The sequence below is a fragment of the Cucumis sativus genome, chromosome 7, assembly GCF_000004075.3.
Source record: "Cucumis sativus cultivar 9930 chromosome 7, Cucumber_9930_V3, whole genome shotgun sequence".
Lineage (NCBI taxonomy): Eukaryota > Viridiplantae > Streptophyta > Magnoliopsida > Cucurbitales > Cucurbitaceae > Cucumis > Cucumis sativus.
The window spans coordinates 8,009,088-8,016,437 of NC_026661.2; the positions used below are offsets into that span (position 1 = coordinate 8,009,088).

The 7,350-nt window shown below is 40.5% G+C and overlaps 1 pseudogene; it reads left to right on the top strand.

Annotated features, from left to right (window-relative positions):
- The first annotated feature begins 2,586 nt into the window (after positions 1-2,586).
- Positions 2,587-5,710, top strand: LOC116404951 (annotated as a pseudogene).
- Positions 5,711-7,350: the final 1,640 nt, after the last annotated feature.

Sequence of the window (7,350 nt, forward strand, 5' to 3'; positions counted from 1 at the left end):
CTGCACAACGGTGGGGGTAGACCCCGTGATCATCAGACATTTGGCTGCAGGCATTATGATCACTTGATGTTCGAGAAGGAATTCCATTTCGAGGACTACGTCAAAGTCATCCATGCCTACAACCACAAAATCAACGAAACCGCTCAATCCTTCCAACTGTATCGTTGTCCGTTTCACTATCCCAACGACAGGTAGAGCTCTAGAATTTACGACCTTCATTTTTCCCGTACCCTTCTTCCAATGAAGGTTTAGTCGTCTGGCTTCGACCACTGTTATAAAATTATGAGTGGCACTGGAGTCAACCATAGTGCCTTTGCATGCTTTCGGTTGATCCAAGTGTCAACATATATTAGGCCCCTTTTAGTACGACCACTTGTCTCTCTCGGTTTCTTCTGAAGGGACGACAAGAGTCTTATGGCTCCCACTCTAACATTCTGAACTCCTTCTACTTGCCCAACTTCCTTCTCTGGTTGACTCGACGTGTCATCTGAGTCTGCAGCTAAAGAGGCCCGAAAGGCATAGAAGACAGCTTTATGTAGGCATTCCCTTGCCCGATGTAGTCCGTTACAAATGTAGCAACTGATAGGAGTGTGAGATGTCCTCTGACTATTGGGCCTTTGCCCCATGTTCCCCGTATTTGACTGGAAAGGCTTGCGGTCTCTACCGGGACTTCTACTTCCACTGACAGCTTCGAAAGAATTTGGTCGGCTGTTTTGATCTCTCCCAGGTGAAGAGCTTTATTGACGTCTCGTCTCTTGAGCGTCACTAGACAGATCAAACAAACGCTCAGCTGTTGCATAGGCTGACACAAGGTCTTGAACTCTCTGTTCGTATAACTCAGTCCTTGCCCATGATTTTAACCCTTCAACAAAACTGAAGATTTTGTCCTTCTCGGTCATATCAGATATGTCTAACATCAGCCCCGCAAATTGCTTCACATATTTCCGAATGGTTCCAGTGTGCTTTAATTCCCATAGTTTCCATCGAGCCAGAATGTCGACATTCTCGGGGAAAAACTGTGAGCGAAGTTCTCTCTTCAAACTGTCCCAAGTGTCTATTACGCAACGCCCTTCTTGAATGTCAATATATCGGGACCTCCACCATAACTTTGCATCCTCAGATAGATGCATGGTCGCCAATGTCACTTTGGCTTCCTCCGCCACGGTGTTTGTGGCTTTAAAATACCGCTCAATATCGAAGATAAAGTTTTCCAATGCCTTTGCATCCCTTGGCCCACAGAAGGGCTTGGGTTCTGGGATCTTTATCTTGCCAATTGTAATCGCTCCTCCAGCCGGAGCTTGATTGGCCAACGCTCGCATCGTAAGGTTCACCTTCGTGTTCACCTCTACGATTTCATTTCTAACGACATCCAGGGTGGCTCGAAAGTCCTCTGTCATACCATTTATCATCTCCATTATATCCTTCTGAGAGTTATCTAGCCCGATGAACTGTTCCCACGCTCGTAGGGAACATTTTCAATTTTCCTGATTTGTGACTCTAACGTGTCAACTCTAGCCAACAAATCATGTATGGGTAATCCGTCCAGGCGACCAGACACCGCATCAACAACATCGACTCTCTTGGCAACTTTCTCAAGTCGTTCTTCCAGAAATCGGATGGAATCAGAAACTTTCTTTAGGTGGAGCATTTGCTCTTCGATCACCACCAACCGTTCTTCATGGGTCTTGCCCGTTCGTTTTACCGTCAACATCTCTCTGTCTAAACTGTCAGCCAATTTGGCTCTGATACCACTTGTCACAATCGTAGCGTTTCAACCTCGAGAAGGACGATTGTGCGACACTTGTTCTAACTCAACGAACAAGCAAGTCGATAAAAATCCAAGAGTTGTAGGTAACGTCGACGTATGTCGTAACCTTCCTTTGCGTTTTAGGGAAATTTTATTTATAAAACGCGGGAAAGAAAAAAATAAATTGAAATAGACGTTACGATAAGCATTAAAGACCGTCAATTGCAAGGAAAAATGGTTGCTTCCAAAGAGTACAACTAATGCTCGAGCGGGGATTCAACTGGTATGTCTCCCCTATAATACATTTTGAACATTTTCAGCTCTGGCAGGCTTGCATATGAAAATGCGAAACGTCACACCCAAGATTTATGATCTAGAATGAAAAGCAAACACCTAAACTAGTCATGGAAACTAAAGATGAGATAAACTGGGGATAATCGGAGCATATAACCAAAGGTAAACACACTTTGGAAAAATATGTCCGTGACACCCGACACCAGCACCCACCATCGGGCCCATGCGCACGGGCCCATGCGTATGGCCAGGCGGCAAGCCAAGCAACCGCGGCGGGGCTCCAGTCGGCCGCCCATGCTCGCCCAGGTATGGCGCGCACGACGTCCGCGCACGCTCGCCGATGCTAACATTGCGCGCAGCCTACACCAGCGACAGGCGCGCGCGGCCCCCTAGTGCGCTCGCCCCGTGTCTGCCCCAGTTCCAGATACTCCGAGAACCTCCCAGAAGCTTCAAGAAGGACCTAGACACGCCCATGTGCGTGCTGCCTCGCCCATGCTCGACCTAGACAGCCTCAGAAGCCTCTAGAACGCCCTAGACAGTGCTGGAACGTGCTGGAATGCGCGAGAAGCTCCCGAGAAGGCCTCAGAATGTGCTGGATGATTCTGAAACGTGCTGGAACACTTTAGAAGGCTATTATGACGGTTAAGAAGTGTCATAAAAGGTCTAATCCTCTCTAGAATGTTCTAGGCTTCCTTGTAATGTACTAAATGATCTTGTATCATCTAGAAACTCCCTTGGCCGACCTTCTAAGGCCCAAGGTCGGTGGGGAAGGTCTATAAATACTTAGGGAGGGCCTCATTTGTACCAAGCCTTGCAACCTTGCAACTTTGCATGTGTTAGCCAAGCAAGGTCACCTTGCCATACCAAGTCTCCTTGCCCATGGCCCCCATGGCAAGAGACAACATATTTGTACCCAAATGTGTATTAATCTATTCTTGGAATGCAGTGTATCATTCCCAAGACGTATCCATCCAAACTCCCTTATCCTTCCAACCTCTCTCGTGTCTTGCAACCAACCCAATTAATTTCGCTGCAACACGTTGGTGTAGTGCTTGGCGCACTACCCCTTCCCGAAAAGGCTTACTTGGCTACGTGGGCATTGTAGTTAGCCAAGTGCCGCACGTATGGTTAGCTTCAGACTTTAACCACGTGACACTAGCCTCATCAGTCGTCTTCCTTTCTCTATCAAATAGCCGCCGACCCTCTTCTCCGGCGACACTCCAGCGGCCACACCCACCGAACGCCCAGCTCTGTAGTCGACGACGGTCTACGTTCACTCTGTACGGCTTCAGGAGCATTGTTTCTTCTTCGTTCGAGACTCCAGCGTGAACGAACAACAAGTTCTAGATCACGTTTTCAATGACTGGGTGTGTGTTTCCGGCTGCGGCGGCGTTTTTGGCTTAGGGATAAGTGTCACTCGTGGAAGTTCAATAGGTGTTAATCTTTGTCCAAGGAAGTGAATTTTCAAGGATGATTGTCGATCGAGGTAATTAGTTTCAAAATTGTTTGCATGCTTTAAATGGCGATTCATATGTGGTCGATTGTTAATTGACATCTCGGATTGAATGAACTGTTGATCTTACCAAGGGGTAGCCATACCTGCTGGGCTACATGAACTATGCATTTTTCCTACTTTGTATTTGAACTGAATGATTGAAAGTTTTGTTTGTATGGATGTATTTGTTGATCGAAAGTTCTTTTTACCGATTGAAGAATTTTCATTTGAAAGTATTGAAATATTAGTGTTATAAAAAGTATGAAAATACCATTCATTATAGGAGTTTCAGCTTGAAGCATTTAGGTTTTAAAACTTATTTGCTTGCAATATTTTGATTTTGAAAGTATTCTTTCTAGAAAAATTTTGACAGAAAGTTCTGTGAATTTCAAAGCTTGATATGAGAATTGCTTATTGAGTATTTTTGTACTAATCTTTGATTTCAAAGTGTTTTCAGATGGAAAATCAGGTGATAGTTTTAAAGGGTAGTTAGGGTGACTCTATTCTGAAGCAGCCACCAAGCAGAGTCTAAGTTGAATTTTCGTTTCCTTTGATTATTTGATCTTTACAAACTCTTGTCTAATTTGGTCAGTTTAGCCTTCTCGATTCCCATTGTCAGCCATTTCTATTTCCCAATCTAGACAATGTTTTCTAACCTTTCTTGCTTATGATTCTACAAATTACTATAATCCCTCATCGTTTCACCCAGATTTGTGCTTTCATTGATGCAAAGGTCAAATGGGTTAGAGATCCATACCTTGATTTTGCAGTTCAAAGAGAGAAAAACCTCAAACAAGTAATTTCCCTTAAGAATATAATAATTTCGAGTCCTTTAACATCTGTTCCACTTTCTTCTTGTCTTTTTGCTTAATCAGAACCTCAAAGTTCCCACTACCACCATCTCCAAGTTCTTCGAGTTATACCCTTATGTTTTCATCCAATTCCAGCCTAGTCTTGGTCTCCATCCTCATGTCAAAATCACCTCACAAGCTTTACTTCTCCACAAGGAAGAATCAACCATTCATAACTCTCGACTGCATAGAGATGATGTTGTGAAGAGGTTAGCAAAACTATTGATGCTCATAGGGGTTGGAAAATTTCCCCTATATGTTATTGAGAGGTTGCAATGGGATTTGGGTTTACCCTATAGGTTCATTCCAACCCTTCTTGCTGGTTATCCTGAATATTTTCAAGTTTGTAGTGTGAGAGACTGTTTAACAGGTGAACAAACTCTTGCATTAGAGCTACTTTCTTGGAGGAAAGACCTTGCAGTCTCTGAATTGAAGAAAAGGGAATCTCTGGAAGGAAATTTTGGGAGAAGGAAAATAAATCATATTCCATTTCCAATGAGTTTCCCGAGGGGTTTTGATTTGCAAAAGAAAGTGATGAATTGGGTGGAGGAGTGGCAGGATTTGCCTTACATTTCGCCCTATGAAAATGCATTCCATCTAGCACCAAATACGGACCAAGCTGAGAAATGGGTTGTGGCTGTTCTCCATGAGTTGCTTTATCTTACGATCTCGAAGAAAACCGAAAAGGAGAACATCTTCTGCTTGGGAGACTATTTGGGGTTTGGTTATAGGTTTAAGAAAGCCATAGTTCATCACCCAGGTATATTTTATGTCTCAAACAAGATTAGAACACAAACTGTAGTTCTTCGGGAGGCTTATAAGAAAGATTTTTTTGGTAGAGAAGCACCCTTTGATGGGGATGAGGCATCGGTACCTTCACCTTATGAACAAAGTTATAAGGAAACCTAGACCAGATGTCATATTAGCTTCTTCCAGAGGTAAAAGTAGCAATATTGCATTGGCCAATAAAGAAGTTTAAATGAAAGATTTTGTTGTCCTTTTTCATTCATCGGTCTTGAGGAATACTATGCTGTCTCATAACAGTGCATTTCATGAGTGAAAACAGTATTAAAGCCTTCATGATCAGACATGACTCTGGCAGTTGAATTGTTTTTTCTTAAGAGCTTGGTGACATCTTGGTAGAGCATCAGAGAAATTTTGTTAGTTAAATTGTGTTTAGGTTAGCGTTAATTGACTTGTATTCTCCCTTTTGAGGTAGAAGGTTCAATAAAGGGTAGTGAATAGTTTGACATAACAATTGTTTGTAATAAATTGCTTCCGTTGAATTGTGTAAGTTGTAAAAGTTCATATTTCTTAAGTTTTCCATGTTTTTGTTATATAGGTATATTAAAAAATACAGGCTGTTACAAAATTCTTCCCAAATTTTTTAGTTGTGCAGTGGTCCATCTTCTTCTGCTATCCTCTGTAGCTTTCTGAGTTCTCTGACTATAGCTCGACCTTTAAGCTTTTTAAGCTTTCTTAGGCTTTTCCATATAGAGGTTGAGCTAACTGAATTTTCCTGTAACACTAACATTAATCTTTGGCTTTACCTTTGTGTTGTAACATGTTATTACTACTTAGTGACTTCCATTACAATATCTATTAATCTAACCTTCATTGTTGGCTTAAGTTGTTCTGGTGTAATATGTCAGTAGTTTGTAATTTTAGAGAAAGACCTTAAGGCATGTAGGAAAATAATAGGAAGGCAATTGTCAATTGTGAAGTCAAGCACATGAATGTTTTGACTTTTGAGTATGAGTATTATTGTATTATATAATACAACAAGAATGCCTTCATTGTTTTTTTTTTTTTATGACTAATAAAATTGCTCTGAGTTGTAATATGCATTATGCATATATGTGGTTCTGAGTTTGTATAAATATTATTTCTTATAGTGTATTTAGTTTCTTTAAAATATTAATAATAATAATAAATATAAAAAAAAGTTTCTTTTACGAAATTTTATACACTGTCCAACTTTTTACTGAATCAAACTCCAAAAATATTGAATCCAAAAATAATTAAAGAAATTGTAATGTATAACCAAATAACTTGTATATTTTGTAAATACAACATAGTTCTGATTTTTTTTTTTTTATCTTTCACTTTTTTTTTGTCGTGAAAAATTGTTTTATAAAGGATTAGGACTTTAGTGAAATAACTCTCAAATTCCCTAATGGATAGCCAGTTTTAATACTCCTAACGTATGCAACTTTAGTGGAATCTGGATGGATATTATTGGAATAACTCCTAACGTCAAATAAAAAGCCTACATCAGAAACTTCTTTTTAAAGGAACATGACTCTTTTAATGGATAAACAAGTCCTCTGGACGGGGTCCATATGAGAAAAGAATTCTAGAAAGTTTCTTATCAATGATCTTTGTCAATATTCTTCCTTTGCAAAATGAACCAAAAATCTTTGCAATATTCTTCGTACCTCCTACTCATCCTCTAGACTTGTTTATCCATTGAACAAAAACAAAGGCTCCATAAGATAGGGTATTTTTGGGATATTGCCTAAAATCAAGCGAAAATCTTCTATATATTTTTTTGTGCCCAACTCTTCTATCTTAGATTTTTATCTTTCTATATATTCTCATTTACAAAGATCAAGCCTAGGTCTTGAACTTTTTCCATAAGAAGTGGAACCCTCTATTGAGGTGCTGAGAACGATAATGTACGAGTCAGTCCGTGAAAAACTCACAACTGCTACGTGGGCTTCTTCATCCTAATCGAATTTGCGGAAATTCCATCATCTATCCCATGAAAGGGAAATAGAATTGATTATGTATAATAATCAGTGACTTTGAAAGGAGTGCAAAAGAAAGGCAGAGGAGAAAAGGCGAGACCAAAAGCTTTACCGTCTTCTTTTGGAGCAGGAAGCCTCATTCCTTCTTATTTCCTTTTATTCATTCCCAGTTTCAGCTCTTCTTGCTAAGGATGGATCACTCTTTCATTCGTG